The sequence below is a fragment of the Alligator sinensis genome, unplaced genomic scaffold, assembly GCF_000455745.1.
Source record: "Alligator sinensis unplaced genomic scaffold, ASM45574v1 scaffold272_4, whole genome shotgun sequence".
In the NCBI taxonomy this organism is placed as follows: Eukaryota; Metazoa; Chordata; order Crocodylia; family Alligatoridae; genus Alligator; species Alligator sinensis.
In genome coordinates, this window is record NW_005842750.1 from 310,189 (window position 1) to 328,988 (window position 18,800).

General features: G+C 41.4%; 1 long non-coding RNA gene across 5 annotated transcripts in view; it reads right to left on the reverse strand.

Annotated features, from left to right (window-relative positions):
• Window positions 1–14,823, reverse strand: part of LOC112552079 — a 52,087-nt gene extending 37,264 nt beyond the window's left edge. For 4 of the 5 annotated variants that reach the window (XR_003096420.1, XR_003096419.1, XR_003096423.1 and 1 more), the window contains exons 1-2: window positions 14,723–14,823; window positions 13,857–13,928 (exon numbers count right to left, since the gene is read on the reverse strand). This is a non-coding gene — a long non-coding RNA (uncharacterized LOC112552079). Of the gene's footprint in view, window positions 1–1,006; window positions 1,083–13,856; window positions 13,929–14,722 lie in introns of all 5 variants that reach the window. The other variant, XR_003096421.1, reaches the window with a different exon arrangement.
• Between the last annotated feature and the right edge of the window lie 3,977 nt (window positions 14,824–18,800).

The following is an 18,800-nucleotide window of genomic DNA, read 5'->3' on the forward strand; positions in this document are numbered from 1 at the left end:
CCTTCAGCACCCTCGGATGGAGCTCATCCAGGCCTGCCCACTTAAAGGCATCCAGTTCTTCCAAATGACTCTGTGCCATCTCAGGGTCTACGCATGGTAGTCTGGTGCCTTGCTGCTGCCTCTCTACAACCCCAGTGAGAGACTTGTCGTGCCCCTCGCTTAGGAGCACTGAGGCAAAGAACTCGTTGAGGAGTTCAGCCTTGTCCCCTTTGTCCGTCACCAATTGTTTCTGCCCATTTAGCAGGGATCCTATTCCTCCCTGGGCCTTCCTTTTACTCTCAATATATCTAAAAAACAATTTCTTGTTGTCTTTTACTTGGGTTGCCATCCTCAGCTTCATGGCAGCTTTGGCCCGTCTAACTGCCTCCCTACAAGCACAAGCAGAGGAGGTATATTCATCTTTGGTGATCTCTCCCTGTTTCCACTTTTTATGTGCTCCCCTTTTGTCCCTTAGGCTGCCCTGGATTTCTCTGGTCAGCCAAGGAAGCCTCCTGGCCCCTTTCCCCCTTTTGCCTCACTCGGGGATCGTCTTGCTTTGTGCCCGAAGGATCATTTCCTTGAGGCACAGCCACCCTTCTTGGGCTCCCATCACTTCAAAACTCCTACTCTGCAGTGCGTCCTTGACTAATCGCCTGAGTTCATTGAAATCAGCTTTCCTAAAGTCTAGCACTTTCACCCTACTAGTTACCTTACCCACTTGACGTCTTATGGACGCAGTAGTTTTCAAATATTAAGTTTGTCCTTCATGTAATTGAGAACACTGCCTGAAACTCATGTTTTTTCAGTAAGAAGTTTTTTTTTTTTGCCTGATCCAATATTTAGGAAGCTAAAGCAGGTCAGTTTTGTAAATTATTAGATGTGATACCTGTATTCTGTGTTGAGTATTTATATTTATGATCAAATACCACAAAGACCATCTTCATGCTCTCCTATGTTAAGGAGATAGATTATAAGTGTACCAAACCAAAGCCATAGTGTTCTTCTCTCCCACCCCCGAATACTCAACTCATTCTATGAATAAGGTACTTGACCTTTCTGCTGGTCATCTGTCTCAGCATTAGAGCAAGAGGTGTTCAAACCTGCTGAAAATTGGAGTCAGTGTAATAAAATATTAAATTTTAAAAATTAGCTAGGAATATATCAGAAAAGCATTTGGGAAGGCATTGGGACTTAACCTCCTTATTTATTTATGCGCTTTTGGAAATTTGACATGTGATAACATGTCTTTCTTACCTTTCATGCATACCCCATTGTAATTATTGTACCACATGACTCAACCAAGATTTTGTTCCTCTGCGATCTAATCAGAACATCCATGCAACAGATGCTTCAGAGAGTTAATCATGGTTATGTTGATATTCCAGAAAGAACAATTATTTTCTTTTTTCTTTACATCAGAAAAAAAAGATTTAAATACTTGGTTCTCCATTAAAATTCAGAAATCATAGCTCCTATACCAAATTCTCTCTGCTGGTCTATAGGTTCTTGACTGCTGAAAACATTTGTAACATTTCTCCAGAGCCAAAAAAATTTACTTTCAGAAAAAGGAGAAGCTTCTGAAAATAGCACCAATAGTTAAGCTCCTTGGCTAGAAGCAGTGCTGGAGCAGGACCAAACATATTTTAAAGTGCCATAATTTTAATTAAGCTCTGCTTGTGCTACATGAGTTTTTAGATTATTTTTAAAGAGCTTATTCTCCAGCTGTGTTTTCCTTTCACAACCTTTTATTAAATCTTTTCTTCTTTAATCTGCTTTTAACATTTAAAGAAGGCTTCATAATCTAGTACAATTTCCAAATCTGAATTTGGTTATTGCCGACATTGGAATATATGATTTAATTGCTCATCTGGAGGGGAGAAAAAAGTCCATCAAATTAAATATAAAATAAAACTACTTACAGGATATCATTTGATGACATTATTTTACATTATTGTTATTATCATCTGAGAGAGAGAGAGATGTATAATAAGAGTACAATTTTACCAATCGACAGTAGATAGGTACAATTACATTTCCCTTACCAGTTATTACTAGTTTCTGAGATGGACAAAGCCAACAATCTAGTCTTTAAACACTACATCTATTTCTATTTTATGCTTAATAAAAAGGTCTTCTCTTATCTCCTCAATACTGTGGCAAGATATGAGTCCAAAGCAAAAAATTAGTCATGCAGCTTAATGTTTTCAGTTTCTGAATATTTTCCAGCTCACAGAATTTCCCATGATTATAGTAGATATCATCAAAGCACCAGACTTCCATTCCTTATTATGCAAGTCTTATTATAACATTCCTTATTATAGCAGAATTCCCATTCATGCCAGTTGGGTTATGTTTCTCTGTCATTTGATAAAACCCATGCTGTACGCTACATCATAGTGAAATCATAATGGAATCACGCAGTAAAATAGCCAACTACCCCAAGGTTTTTGGTACAATCCTAGATGCTAATGTTCTGTCCTGGTCTCCCCAAAGCAGCCCTGATATGGGACTTTTGTCCTGAATTTGAAAAATTGGCTGGCTGTCCTCCTTGGAACCAAGCAACACACTATTGCATTTACCTCCCTACATTCAAACAGGGCTACATGCAAAATAGATCTTCTGCTCAGAAAAACTACCTTATTTTTACAGACAGAACACACATTTTTCCCCCAATGGTGGTCTGTGGACTATATGGGACTGGGAGCATCTACACAAGACACTATGCTGCTGTAGCAACAAGCTACAGAGATGTAGCTCATTGCTACAGCAATGTAGTCTAGGTGAATATGAACCACGATACCAGTACTACCTCATCCCTGCTGTGTAGTAGGGCTGGAAACAACCTGTGTGGCACTGGGACTGTGCAGTACTAAAGCAAGTACTAAATGATTGTGCAGTAACCCCTGCACAGTTGAGTACACATGTAGATGTGCCCACTGTGTCCTATAGTTTGCTTTCCAAAACCTGGGTATCAGACAGCCATGTTTTGTTTTACCACCAGCTGCCCCAAATTCTCGCTGAGGTGGACTTTACAAAGAAAAGTTACTACCTTTCCTTTGTAGTTTCTAGTTAGAAGGTAGTTGCACATTGTACTCCCCAGACTCATGACAATGAGAGCCAGAAGCTGAAGCACAGGGCTGCCCAGCTGGCTTTGCACTGCACTCCCACAGAGGAAACAGAGCCTCTCTGCCACATGGACCTGGCCCCAGCCCCCACTGGGACCCAAGCCCGCAGGTTTTTGGGGAAGGATTCTGTGAGGCAGAGAGGCTCCATCCTCCCCCCAACCCCACATCATAGTTCCCAGTGCAGTTGAGAAAATGGAGATTCCCTGCCACAGATTCTGCCCTCGTCCCCGACAAGCTTGCAGGCATGGATCTTGGTGAGGGCCAGGCTGGGTCTGCATGATAGAGAAGTTCTGTTATACAATCATAGAAAATTAGGGTTGGAAGCAACCTCAGAAGGTCACCTAGTCCAACCTCTGCTCAAAGGAGGACCATCCCCAACTATACTGTTCCAACCAGGGCTTTGTCATCCTTAAAAGCCTCCAAGGATGCAGATTCTACCACCTGCCTAAGTAACTTGTTCCAGTTATTTCCCACCTTCCCATTAGGAAAGGTTTTTTTTCCGTAATATCCAACCTAAACTTCACAGCTGTGCAGGGAGGAGACAGACTCTTTTCTGTCTCCTCTCACCGACACCCTGGGGGTGGGACTAGGTGGTCACCCAATGCAGCTGAGCACTGGCTGAGGCTAGCAAACCACCCAGAGAGGGGCCTCTGGGATGGCGGCAAAATGCACCCTAAATTGATGTGTCATCGGATGTGGTACAGAGATTTAAAACATTACATCTGCCATTTTTAAAGCACTTTAAGTGTTGTGAATCTCTGTTCTCTTACAGCACTTTCTACATGTTTTAAATGCATTAAATGTAATATTTATACCTAGCCATAGATACTGTAAGTAACTTAAGTTGATGTAAATTTCAGATTCTCTGTGGGTGCATCTACATGTATAATTAATTTACAGCAGTATGTGCCAGAGTTTGTTGCTTTTGGGTGCTGTGTTTAGATGTGCTCCCGGGACCACAACATGTTAAGCTGGGTCAGAACAGCCCCAGCTAGCAGGGGCCCCAGGGGTCAGCCTGCTAGCCTGGGACCACTCCAACCCGATTCAATATGCTGCAGAGGGGCTGGCTGGGGCACTGAATTGCTTCAGTGTCAGGCTAGCCAGCAGGCAGCCCCTGCACTGAAGCTCCCTCATGCCCCAGCCAGCCCAGTCAGCATCTACACATGTGTTGCTGTGGAGTAAAAAACTCCACACCATAGGATAGTACTTGTGTTTACAAGCACTAACCTACAATGGAATTAATTAGTATACTCCATCCTAATAGTACTGGATATGTAGACACTGGGATATTTACTGCAGAGCTAAGTAGACAACTCCTAAGTATATGTCTCATGTAGATGTGCCCAGTATTGTTTAGGATTAGTCCCAAATGGAACCTGGCCTGAGTAGATCTTGAAGATTCTTAATTACTATGTAAAGTGAACAAAACATGAGATACTTGATCTTTGTTTTAATATTTTGTTTCCATAATATTCAGCACAATATGCCTTCAAATATTAGAAGAGATAATAGTATACTATATTACATTAGGCCAAATATATAACATAACTATAACAGACGTTCTCAGCCTAAAGGTCACAAATATCCTGCCCTCTTTACACTACTAAATAGAGAATGGGCTTCATTGTATCTCTGGTAGTTGGGTATGGAGGAAGAAAAACTGAAACAGAAGATGTTAAGGTCCACTGGACTGCACCACTGAAAATGAGATATAAGTTTGTAATTACTGCTGGGTAATTTGTTTTTGATAAGTGCCAAAAATAAGCCTTCTAAGTCAAATCTTGTATGAATTGTGAAATGTTTGAAGTGTAGGAGGTGGAAATAAAGGAAGATTAGCAAAAGATTCAGAGTGATTGCTAAAACAATTGTGAAATATGTTAACTGCATGGTGCACAAGAGTTTGGTATTTAGAAAAAATGATAAACAGATGCCATACACTTCATTACATTTTCTCAATAAGAGAATGTATGCTATTGAAAACATTGCAAGAAAAGTAGTAGAAGTCTGGAAATTTGTGTTAAGCAACACCCTTAGCTTCACAATTCAGGATTCCACTGTAAGAACTGATAATGCAAAATACATTAGACTTTTGCAGCAGTCGTGCTAGAGCAGTTGCACAAAGAAAGTAATGGGATTTTCAAACTCTTTCATGTCCAAAAAACAATGCCTAAAGTCCAAGATTTACTTGGCTGGCTTATAAAATGTATGTAAAAATACCCCCTAAACCTTACTAGCACCATATCCCCAAGTGCCAGATATTTTCTTCTATTTTCTTAATCTTCATTAATTCACTTTAAACTGCATTAAGCATTACTCCATAATTCATATGGATATATTAAAGATTCTAAAACCTCTGTCACTTCATGCAAATGATAACTCTTGAGTAAAATGACATAATCTAAAATGTCTGCACATATTTTAGACATGTCCTTTAACTTGTGTACCCAGAAATAAAAATGTCTTTCCAAAAGGCTGATTGTAGATTGTTTTGAATACAAGCGCCTCCAAAGAAAAAGCTTTTCAGTGAAAATATGACATGATCCTGCTCTGAATTTCAAGCTTTGAATTACAATGCTTCCTCTCTTCAGCTGCTCCAGCTAACTATTCTTCTTCCTTTGGCATAGGAATTGCCAAATTTATTTCAGTGGGAGTTCCTGGCTACTTTAGCACTGCTGGAGTGAGTGCTTAGAAAAAAGACTCAAGAAACCCTGTCTGTCTGTCCAGTGTAGATAAATATATTAGAGAGAGGAGCTATATAACAAAAAAAGTCCTATCTGTGGAAAACTAGCCAGCAATATATTACTAGTACCATAAAGAGGGCTGTTGAGATGATTAAATTGACCGAAACACATTTTTAAAGTGCTGCTGGCTGATCTAATCCAAGCAGTATATGCCATTTTTTTATATCCATTGTAATAATTGGTTTTATTAATTTATTGTTAATCATAAATGTTTTTAAGTGGTTACATTTAATCTCTCACCAGAACCTTCATTAGAATGATAACACTGCCATCTAGGGGTGCACTTTATATTTTTTTTGGTCTGTTCAGTGTTACATGCCATTTATTTCTATGCTGTAAAGTGTGTCTGGCATGATAGCAATCAAGTGAAAGGCATAGTTAGTATAAGGAAGAAGTGGGCGTGGTCCTGGGAGCTACGGTACACTAGGGCTGTGCAGAGCTTTGGTCACTAATTCGATTTGGTAGAGATTCGGCCCAATCCACCAGCCGAATCTCTGAATCTAAAGGGTCTCCTGATTTGATTTGGTCTCTCCAAATCTAATCAGAACCCTCCAAATCAATTCAGAGAGATTCGATGATTCAGACATAAACATAGCTTTAAATGTTTTGCTTACATACCTCAAGGTACCAGGTGGCTCATGAATGCTGAGATGCTGGGGTGGATGGAGCATCCCATTGGAGCACAGGGGGGTTCCCAGCATTCTCAGTGGTGGACTCAGAAGTAGACCAGAAGCACTTCCAGTCCACATCTGGGTCCACCATGGAGTGCGTGGGATCCCCCTCCTTGACATCCAGCTCAGCGACTGGGGCCTACTGGGTCTAGGGAGACCTGGGGGAATATCCCGCTCGCATGCTCAGTGGAGGACCTGGAAGTGGACTGGAAGTATATCTGGTCCACTTCCAGGTCTGCTGCCGAGCATGCACCCCTCCCCGACACACTACTGTGGGATGCTCCATCCGCCCCATCATCACAGCATTCACAAACTGCACTTGGTGCCTTGAGGTATGTAGAAAAAACATTTAAAGCTGTGTCTATGGCCAGATTTCTGATTCTCTGAATAAGCATCGAATCTTCAGATTCATATTTGGCCGAATAGAATCAGGACAGTGATCTGAATGAACAAATTGAATCATTGTCCCCTAAATAGAAGTTAGAATTAATAGGAGGAAAACCGGGTAAGATCTACAGAATCATTTTGTGTGTGATCACTGTGGGACTGTTTTCCTCATTAGAAAATTGAGAATGTTATCCAAACCTTCTTTAGAAAGCCACAGTCTGCCCCTTCATGTTGATCAAACCCCACCTCTTTCGATCCCAGTGGGGCTGCACTGTATTCTAAGAAAAAAGTAATAGTACAACTCACGTAACTCAGCACAACTCAGATTTTAAAATGTCCATGTCTCCAGGTTCCCACACTAATCAGAGAGTTATAAGTAATAATGCAAAGAAAATAAATTCAAATTTGCTGAAGCATCACTGAATATTTTTATAAACATTCATACCAGCTCTAACTACCATATATAACAGCAATTTGGAACACTTTTAGGCTGTGGGCTAGTGACCCAGATTAGATCACAGGCAGGCAGGTGGATGGGTGCTATGGCCTAGCCTAGGAGCAGGCAATAATTTTGGATGGAGGACCGCTTACTAAGTTTTGGCAAGCCATTGAGGACCATGTAGGTATCTCCGCCCCTTGACAGGTGCCCCACCCCCTAGTCGCCATCTTGGGACTGGAATTCTCGCCCCCTAACCCTGACCTTTGCCACCAGAAGTCCCTCCCCTTAATCCCTGGAATTACTCCTTTCATCAAGGGTTTTTGCCATCTCTGAACCAGAAAAATACTAAATTATATTTTAAAAATCAAACATGTACTACAACATGCATTAATTTTATTTTAAAAAAATATTTTTTTCCTGATTTACATGCGTTTATGTAGTGTAAAGGAGACCCTCACCATTCACAGGGGATATGTTCCAGAGATCCCCACGAATGATGAAATCTGCGAATACGTCATGGTGCATGCCCCCAGCAGCTAGGGGGCGGGGGGGCACAGCTGCACTGGCAGTGGCAGGAGCGTGGCAGCGGGAGCCCTGCAGCAGCAACCACAGAGCTCCCACAGCTGCCACCAGCACTGTAACAGTGTCATCACACTGCCAGTGAGGAGAGAGCATGGGTTGGTGCAGCACTGTGAATATTTGAAATCACGAATGCCAAACCCATGAATAGTGAGGGTTTCCTATGTATAGAGGGGATAGTATAATAGCTAAAAATGAAGTCTTACTCTTATATATTGTGGGACAGTGTGGTTGGGAGGGTGGGTATAGGTTTGTGGGTGTGTGGAGTGTGGGGAAGGGCGTATGTGTGTTTGTGGGGGCATGGATAGTAGGAGTGTGTGAAATGGGCTGTATTCTATTCAGATTCAGCCCAAATCGGGGGACAGTGACTCATCCCATAGGAGCACAGGGAGACTCCCCACATGCTCGGCAGTGGAACCCCCCCATGCCCCACTGGCTCAGCGATTGGCTGCAGGGGGACCCCAGGTGTCCCCCCAGACCCAGGAGGCACCAGTTGCTGAGCTGGGTGACTGTGGGGGTGGGGTGTCCCCTGCATGCTCTGCACTGGACCCAGAAGTGGACTGGAAATGCTTCTGGTCCACTGTGGCACGCACTGGGAACCCTCCTGCACTTCCACGGGATGCTCCATCTGCCCCAGTATCTCAGCAACCACGAACCAGCTGACACCTTGAGGTATGTAGAAAAAAACAATTAAAGCTATGTCTATATCTGAATCATCAAATCTCTCCAAATCGATTTGGAGAGTTGTGATTAGATTCAGAGAGATTAAAGGTCCTCCTGATTCAATTTGGATTCAGAGATTTGACCACCGAATTGGACTGAATCTCCACTGAATTGAATCAGCAACTGAAGCTTCGCATAGCCCTAGTGGATAGGTGGGTGTGTGAGGTGTGGGAGGGTATGGGTTTTGTAGGGGGCTGTGAGTATGTGGGGGGAGGGTGGCTGGGGAGGGATGTAGCTTGTGTGGACAGGGAGAGTTTGCCCACAGCTCACATCCATGGCAGGCAGAGTCTCCTGCCAGTGCTCCTGCAAGCCTGGGCTCTGCACTTCTGCCCTGTACTCCTACTCCATGCCATTGCCCCTGTCTACCACTGATGCCCTTCTCTTGCCACTCCCCCTAGCTGATCTGGCACAACATCCCAGCTGCTCCTGCAGTCCTGGTGCTGCAGCTGAGAACCACATGATGCCAGAGTGTGACAGGTGGGGAGGGGGTGAGCAGGAAAATGGCTGCGGCATGCAGGTGGGAGGGGCAGTGAGTGAGTGCACAGAGTACAGAAAACAGCTAAACAGGAGTGTGGCTTCCACAGGGCCAGTGCCGGTGAGGCCCACAGCGGGGCAGCAGGAGCATGGGGCTGGGCTGCCAGGGGCTCTGTGGATCCAGGCTATGCTGCTCAAGCAGGGAGAGCAGGGAGCCAGCTCAGCTCCATAGAGTCCTGCAGCACAGCCCTGTGCTCCTGCTGCCCCACTCTGGGCCCTGCCAGCACTGGCCTTGGCACCCATGCTCCCACCCAGCTGTTGCTCCGCACCACACTCCCACTCGCTGCCCCTTCCCACTGCAGCCATTTCCCCACTCCTTCCCACCCACCAGCACCACATGGTTCCCAGCTGCAGTGTCAGGACTACAGGAGCTGGCACAGCCTACTCTAAGGACTGGGGCAATCACCTACAGTCGTCCCCTGCCTCCCCCCTCCTCCTTCTTGTCTGTATTTCCCTCAGTGAAGGGAGGCAGGAGCAGTCCCAGGTCAGAAGCCTTCAGTAGCCTCTGCCAGGCAGAGACTTCCAGCTGGGTGGGGCTGGAGGTGGGGCCTCGCTGGGCCAGACTTGCTGCAGTGGCTGTTTAGTTCTGCCGCCAGCTCCCTACTGCCTCTGGCTCTTGTCATCTTTGACAGGCAGCCATGAGCAGATAAATATTAATTTTCTAAATTTTTAGGGGCCCACGGGCTGGATAGAATGGCCCATGGGCCATATTTTGCCCACCCCTGACCTAACCACTGCTACCACTTTTCCTCATGGTGGCACAGGAAAACAACTGCTCCTGAAGCCCCGCCATGGTGCAGAATTTTGCTGCCAAAGCCCAATTTCACAGGGCAGATTAAATAGCTCTACAGGCCAGATCCAGCCCACAGGCTGTAGGTTGCTGACCCCTGACATACAGTAGTGTTGTAGTAATGCCTAAAGGCTCCAGTTTAGGATTAGGTCTCAAAGTTGTCAAGAGGTGCACCAGTTCAATTGGTGATATGCTCCCTGCACCAAATAGTGTTAAAAATAGCAGTAGTTTAATATGTAATACATTTATGTAACAAGCAATGACTTTAGTGCTTACTGCTTACCATTTGTTATTAGAGTTCAAGATATTGGGTCTTCAGGTGCTGATAGACAATGCTATAGCAGCACCTTCACGAGAGGCTTTTAAAATTTTTGTCTGGCAGAAGTTTCCTACAGCTGTTTTAGATGTAGATCTTGCTACCATCATCCATGGTAACTTTAGATTAGATTTCAGCAGTCCACTCTATTTTTGGCTGCACCTTTGACCAGCCCAGAAACTGAAGATGCTGCTAAAGACTGATGAGGCATGTTTGGTTAGTGTGCGTCTTAATAAGGACACGTGAGAACATCATGCCTTGAACTACTCCAGTTGGTTATAGTTTATGGTATTGGCTTTCATTTACAGAGTTTGGAACGGCTCAGGTCCACCCTGGTTGAGAGATCACGTCTTTTCCTATCCTGTATCCTCTCAATTGCATGAAGCAACAAGGCTTTCTAGTGGGAGCAGCCACTAGAAGGAGTTAGAACCAGTGGTTCACAAACTATGGCCCATGGACTTCTGCTCCATGAAAGAATGTAGCTGGTCCATGTATTGTGCCTTCCTGTGCTGACAAACAAAAAGTCAATAGATCTTATATACCTCCATGAGCCTAGCCATTCATATGAATCTTAGATCTACATAAATTTGAGTTCTTTCTGCAAATCTGACGATTCAGGCATAGACATAGCTTTAACTGTTTTTTCTACATACCTCAAGGTACCAGGTGGCTCATGGTTGCTGAGATGCTGCTTTACTATTGTGTAAAGAATAAGTACAGGCACCAGAGTTAACAATGGGTCAGCCCCTACTGACCAAGTGGAATCTCTGTGTATGTATCAACACTCGTGTATGCAGTGATCTTGTATCACAAGATTAGCATAGTTAAATTCTGCACATTTTATTAATTTATAGAACAGGATCTCAAAAGTCTGTTTCACAGATAGAATGTATCCTAATGCTGAATTTCATCACATCTTTTTCTTGGGTACTTTCTTTCTAATGATTAATGCCTCCAAGAATATCTTTAGAAGATATTCAGACATGAGACAGATGAAAATTCCTCCTCCTTTCATTACAGTGGAATCAAGGGTCATGATATAAAAATTTAAGAGATATAGCACCGGTTTCTGTTTCATTTTAATCATGTGAACTAATTCTTTAATGAAGTATGCAATGAAAATTCTGGGAATATTCTTAACAATTTGATTCTTTAACCTGGCTATAGTTCAGCTTAATCATTTTAAATTAATTTTCAATTGACAGATTACTTAGTCAGTTAAATCATTAATACTATAACATCAAGAAGTAAACTCTGCTTCTTGCCAGGATGGTGAAATTATAGAATATGCAGAATGTTACAGACATTTACAAAATACAGGATCATTGATCAGCCAGATATGAGGTTATTATCACTTTGGTCTTAGATTATATAGTTTTTAAGGAACCATTCTGAAGTGCTTTGTCTGTTGTCAAACTGTGTTCTGACATCAGATTTGTCTGTGCCAAGTTTGCCATTAAAAAAAAAAAGGAATAGAAACCTTTTTTCCTACTTTTTAATTTTATAAAGGCATTCTTAAAGAGTGTTTTAGTACAGTGAGATTATTCTAAGGTTTATAGAATCATTTTTCCATTTTCCCTCCTTGATAGGCAGGGAAAGCCTACTTCACCCCCTCATAATAATAGTTAAATATGTGTAGCATTTAGTTTGGTGTATATAAGTTATTCTTTTTACTATTGCATGTTAGGTAAAACAACTGTTGATCAAATTTGGGCAAAAATGATTAATTTGTCTGTAAATTAATTATTTAAGCCATTCCAAATTATATGAATGATTCATGATTTCTAAATATTCACTGAGTAGTCTATATAAGTGGGGAACAAGACTTTCTTAATACTTTTTGGCAGTGCTTTTGCCTCAAATGAGCCCTGCACCCTCCTCGAGCACTACTCTGATCCCCTTCCCCTGTTCGATCTACTTTGCTTTCTGCTCCCAGTCTTCTGCTCCTTGACTGATCTGCTGCTCAGTTTTCTGCTTCATTTCCTATGTTTCCTGCCTAATTTGCTGCTTTGCTTTTTGTTTCCCCCCTTATCTACTGCTGTGCTCCCTGTCCCTTCCTTGATCTTCTGTGTATCACACATTCACTGCTTGTTCCACTTGTGCATCTGTCTGTTTAAATAATTTTCAGCTTATTCACATTGAATATTTGGTATTCATTAGTCTTGGTGTGTGGTGACTAATCTAAGTGACATAGAATTTTAACTTCCTGACTAAATCATGTAACCATTCAAGCTTTATTTTTTTTTTTTTTGGGGGGGGGAGGGGTTGAAAAGTAGAATATATAACAATAATTAAATAATAACAGATTTAGATTAATAGAACAGCAATACTCCTGCTCTGTTATACCTTTACCTTACATGTGTGTGAGTATTCCCGTACAATATAGTTATTTTCTCAGGCAGATTTACAAACAGAACCTCATTAGTGCCAAAGTTGATAGTTAATACAACGACTGTGATTGATCTGAAAGCCCATTCAGAATATGAGTTAAAATTTGATTGCTTCTTTTGCTGTAAGCATAGACAAATTAAATCCTCAGCACACAAAGTATATATTTTTTTTTTTTTTTGCATCGTGATAGTATTCTCTTTAATTTCTCTTTCTACTTTGTCACAAGAAGAGGAGAAAAGCTCATTTAAGAAAAGGCATCCTGTATGGCAAAAATTCTCTAGTGTTAAAGTTCAGTGTAGTGTGGTGAATATATGTTCAGTAGACATAGTTTACACAGCCTACAATACTCCCTTTTATTCTTGTCTCACTCTGATGCTCTTTCTCCCTGTCTGAATTCTAAAATAATATTCAGAAAAATCAGAATGACATGAAATATTTGAAGTATTGCATAATTGTATTTCAGCTGCATACATTGTTTTGTAAGTGTCATACCTATGGAGAAAGACTTTACTAGTCAGCTATTTTTATTCAGCTTCAAATGAGAATGAATCATAGATTAAGATTTTTCTTTCATACAATGGAACAGTGCTGAATATATCTTCTATACTTAAATATACCATGAACAGGGTTTCTTTACCCTCCTTTTTTTCTTTTGTCCCCAGTTTACTTATTTATTCACTGCAAGGGCTTAACTCCTTCATTGAACCAAATCTTTCTAGCAAAAGCCTCTGTATATGTACAATACTTATAATATGAGCACAAACAGTGATTTTCAATGAGCTATCCTTACAAGAGCATACTTTCTAAATCTCCCCCTAGCTACTCTATATGCTTTAAAAACAAACAAAAACCCTTTTAACTCAGTTTTGCCTTGTCATTCTAATGAATTAATGAGTTCTATTTTTGACCTACTATTTACATCATTGACATTTTTCGAGATTTTCCAATATATTGTTTATATTAATAACCCTTAGGCCTTGGAATTGTGATCAGTGAAAGAGAAATGACTCTTTGAAAATTTTTTGTTTCCTTGCTACAACAAAGAATATTGAGACTTTTGGAAGCAGTTTTTGGAACTGCTGGCATGCCCAAATAAACAGGGGAGTTCCCATTGTTATATAGAAAATCATAGGGGTTACAGTTGCAAGGTAATAGACCAAAGGGATATGTAACAGGCTCACCTCACAGGGCAGGGTCTCAGTGCTGGCTGCCCACCTGTTCAGGCTAACCCCTGCCTCGCTCACTCACCATACCTTGTTGATAAACAATAGTAATGCGGTTACAAAGGTGGAAGGCTACCCGTTTTTTGCCCTCCTCATGCCAAGGGCCTTAGTACATGCTCCAACCTCTCGTTACACATGTACCATGCCTTGCAGATGGCATCTAAGTTCTATCCAGTATTTCTATATTTACACATCTAGTAATTTATATTGTTGAATCCAGTAATTCTGTGTTCCCTCATTTCAGTATTCTGCATTATCTTGTTAGGTAACTCTTTGTCACATCTGGTAATTCTGCGCTTCCACATTCCGTATTTCTGTAGTCTCTCTTTAAGTACTTCTACCCCTTCACTAGGGCCACTCATTTCTACAGCCCCTCAACTGGGCCACTTCACAGACCGGCTACCTCACTTGGCCACTCTGCACTCTGGTCCTTCACTCACTTGGGTGTCAGTGGGACTCAGGTGGCTAACGCCATACCTGGCCCCTTTCACTGAGGTCTCTGGCCCCCTTTAATGGGGTCTCTGGCCGTTTGGGGCTCAGGTGGTTAACACCATGCCTGGCCCCCACTACACTTTTCTCAGGTGTCGCTCACTGGGCTTGCCTGGCCCTGCTCCCTTCCAGTGTTGTAACCCATCCACAGGCAAGAGTTGGAGTTTTCAGGTGCCCCTCCTCACCTTTCACCAGGGAGGTAAATGGCCTGGCATTTCTTGGGAATTCCCCTGCCACAGAGAATCCCATCAAGCCACCCTTCCCTGGCAAGGTGCAGTTTCAGGTCATGCCCAGGACTGGTGAGGCCTCCTCTTTCCCCATAGCCTCTCCCTTACCTCCAAGGAGTTTCTTAGCAACCACTCAGTCAGTGTTGTTATTCTGGTCTTACGGGACAGACTGCTGCTTTCCCTTCTGAGGTCCTGGGCTAAAATGGAGGCTACTCCACCCCCTCAGCCAATCCCATGGCCCTCCTGGGGTCATGTGCTAGCTTCAATGAGGCTAGCACCCACCTGCCAGCTGCTCCACTGCCAAATTCAAACCTTAAAGTGGCAGGCATGCAGGTGCTCTGTTACAGGAGTAAACAGGTAAAAGACAAAGGAATATCAACAATCATGGTAATATACACTCAGTACCTTACTCCCCACCCCACACCCACACTTCCAGAGGTGTCCCCAAACAAGCCTTTAGACCAAGAGCACTCAGACAGCAGCAGCCTGGAGTGCCCTTCAAGTCTGAGTCCACACAGTTCAGACTGACCAAGTCAGTGGTGTCCCAAGCTCTACTGTAAACTTCTGCTATCTATGGCTCCATGTATATAGGTTACAAACACTGACATCTTGCTTTTAGTCAGGCACCAAACTGCCAGTACTGCTTGCTTCTTCTTCCTTCTTTCCCCAGTCCCCAGCTCCCTGAAGGCAGCTGGGAACTGTAGTCTAAATTAGCAGTTGTCACAGTGCTGCTGCACCCTGGTTCTGGAAGCCATCTCCTAAGGAGCTTATTGGGAAAGGAAACATACAATATAAGCCCTGATTATCTATAAAAATACCTTGTTCATTTGCAAACCAAATAGCATAAAACTTAGTGTTAAAAATCATAAATAATGCACCCAAAGATCTGAATCTGGCCTAAAAATTATATTTTGAAATATGTAATAACATTTCTGTTTGCAAACAATAAAACAGTGTGTATAGGATTCATGTTCCCAGGGTTTTCTTGACATCCATGATGTCTCAATTTTTTGTTTTTAACTAAGTGAGTCAAAGCTCAGATTTTCTCTTGTCTCCAGGACCTGGCCCTTTAAGAAAACATCAACTATATCAGTACTTGTAATGAAAACATGTTGCAAGGACTGGCATCAGTGAAATTCCTCAATCCACAAGACTTTCTTGATACTTTCAGGGCACCTGGAAGCTTGCCAATTGGTGACTCCTGTCCACTTCATTTGGCAGGCAAACCAATCCCCTGACAAAATTATCACACAGATATTATGCTAATTGAAACTCACAGGCTTCAGGGCATGATCATGTTCTGTTCTATAATTGCTCAGCAATTAAGAATGATTATTTGTATGAAGATTTGCTATCACTATCCTCTTTTTAAGTGGAAATATATGTGAAGCATTATATCTGGTACCTACTAAGAACTAATTACAGTAATCATGTAACAGCTATAATACCTGTTCTGTGTGATACTGCATGTGAACTTACATGATGTTCTAAAGTATTCAGCAACTGAGTCTGAGTTTTCAACATTCATGTATAAATGCTTGTTTCTATTCATTTCTCTTATCATCATGTTGTTAACTTTTTGGTTTGTTCCTATTATCCAAATATCAACACAAGTTCACATTTACTGGAATTTTTCCTAAATAAGAACTAATCTTTAAGTTCATGAAAATATATCTGCTTAACAGGTGTAAATATATAAATCTCAGAAATGGTTTATGTATGTGAAGTGTATTTCATATGTTGAGATAACAGCATGAAACTAAAACCGATTTGCAGTAATGTTACACAATTTCATACCTTAACAAAGTTTGTTTGTTCAATTCTACAACCCTAAATGGTTTAAAATAAATGGATCGGTGAGCATGGCTTGTTATAATTCAGCTTGACTATATTAGTATTTTCAGTTGCCAGCTGACAATTGATTTATAAAGGAGGAAAAATCCTTTTTGCACATGGCTTTGTCCTAGGTAGGACTAACAATGTTGCTAATGGTTTGATTCAACCAAATGCACAGGCTAGGGATAGACATTCAAAAAGCCTGAGTTGGCATCTAAATTACTTAGTCTTCTGTCAGTGGTGTAGTGAACAAAATGCACATTTGCCCTTTGGTGGGGCCGGGGGGGAGGTGAGAGAGGGACAAATCTAAGACCTGATTCTGCCTTTTAAAGTTAACAGTGAATTCTTTTTTGTGCAAAGTGTGTGCTGGTTTCTGCTTTTAAAATATGCTTTTTAAAATATATCAGTGGTTGCTCAAAGCATTATGCCGTAGAGAGAATTTATTGACAGCACTGACTAGATTTATGGGCTCAGTCTAGAAACATATTTAATGTCTGGTGTTGTAAGAACTGAACTGCTTTCTTAGGTGAAGTGCCTTTAAAATGTCATAAATGTAGACAAAATGCAAAAAGTTGTGGTATCCAGTGGGAAAGCAACAGCTCCTGGAAACCTCCTAGTTTGGATTTTCCTTTGTAAATCTTCATAAGTGTTTCCAAGGCATTATGGTTACTATTTACTTCAGGCTAGTGTTTTTATGTTTCCATAGGGAAGTTGTATTTTAATCTACAGTAACAATATGATGATAAAAAAACACAGTTCAATGGGTTTTATATAGAAGGATAATAAAACAAAAAGGCAAAAACTAAAAAAGAAACAAACAAAAGAAAGAACCAGAATGTTTCCCTTGTTATACTGAGTTCTTTCTTTCTGTGTATTTTCTACAAAAAGCCATTCTCTTATCCTGTTGTTTCAACTTCCTCCTCTTGTTTATCTTTTTACTGGCCTTTTCTTCTACATCATATCAAACACAGACTTTGCTTTCAAGGTCCTTCATGGCCTATTCCTTCCTTTTCATATTTCTTTCTGTAACAACAGGTTGGCTCTCACTTCTGTTTGAGGCATGATGCCAGCCCCCCATCATTTATTCAGTTTTCTAATAGCGTCTCTGGCTTTCTCCCATGCTGCTGATCTTATTTGGGAGAAGCCACCTGAAAATATTCACAAAGCCATTTTATTGTTCTCTTTCAAATTCTTCTTTGAAACTCACCTTTTCCATGATACAAAAAGTGGCAGAATTGATGCTGCTGGAGTGCTGAGCCCTCTCCCTCTTCCTATCTGCCCTACACCACGGATTCTGTGTGCTGCCCTGTGCTGCTTTCACTGTCTTAATCTTTGGTAGATCCGACAGCAACCGCTAGGAATGAGCCTAAAGCACACTCAGTAGCAAAGTGCCATATCTGGAGTGTTTCAGTAGATGCAAGTGGCTAGAGCATGTTCGGCCGAACCCATGCTCTCTGAGACCCATTGCTTCAGTATAGGCAAGTTCTGAGTATCTCTCATTTCTCTCTTCTGGTTTTTCAATTTAGACCAAATTGAAATACCAACCAGAAGTGCATCCATTATTTCCTAGAACATTTCCTGAAATTTTATACAGATGTAACATTCAAAAGTCACAGAATTGTAGTGAAGTAGGTCTGGAAGGGACCTCCATAGGTCATCTAGCCTAAACCCTTGCCAGAGACAGGATCATTCCTATCCAAACCAGTCATTGTATTTCAGGCAAATAGAATCCAACAGTCCAAATAATTTCAGTGCCTAGTCACATGAGAATTTTATTTGACTTCATTTTTTTTTGCTGCCTGACTCTAAAAGCCTATGTATTCTTCAGTATCATTTTAAAAACTCTGATCACAATAAAAGTGGGCATTGCTCCAAATAAAACCAGACCTTTAATTTATGCAATGCAATATTTTCACAGCATTTGTAGCAAAACTGCCAGTTTTTTCTTTTTTTTGTTATTGTATTTATTTTAAAATGCATTCCCTCCCCTTCCCCAACCATTTCTGACCTTTTCTCTCCCTCTCTTTTCCCTATAAATAAGTATAAGTAAGCTAAGATGTAGGATAAGCTTTAAACATTTTTATTTAGGTAGCAAGTTTTTGGTTTTGGATATTCACTGTTTTATATTGTATAATTATTAGGTTTGTATTGATTCTTACTGTTGTACATTGTATTATCATCATTTTCATATTGATTTTTATTGTTTCATATGGATATTGTATGGCTTAGGCCTGTGTTTGTAAGTGAACCAAAGTCATGTCAAGTTTCCATTTTATATGTCAAGTCTCTATCTTCTGTCCTCTGCCTGGGCATCCCATGTTGCAACTGTATGAGTCACGTACCCCTCCCA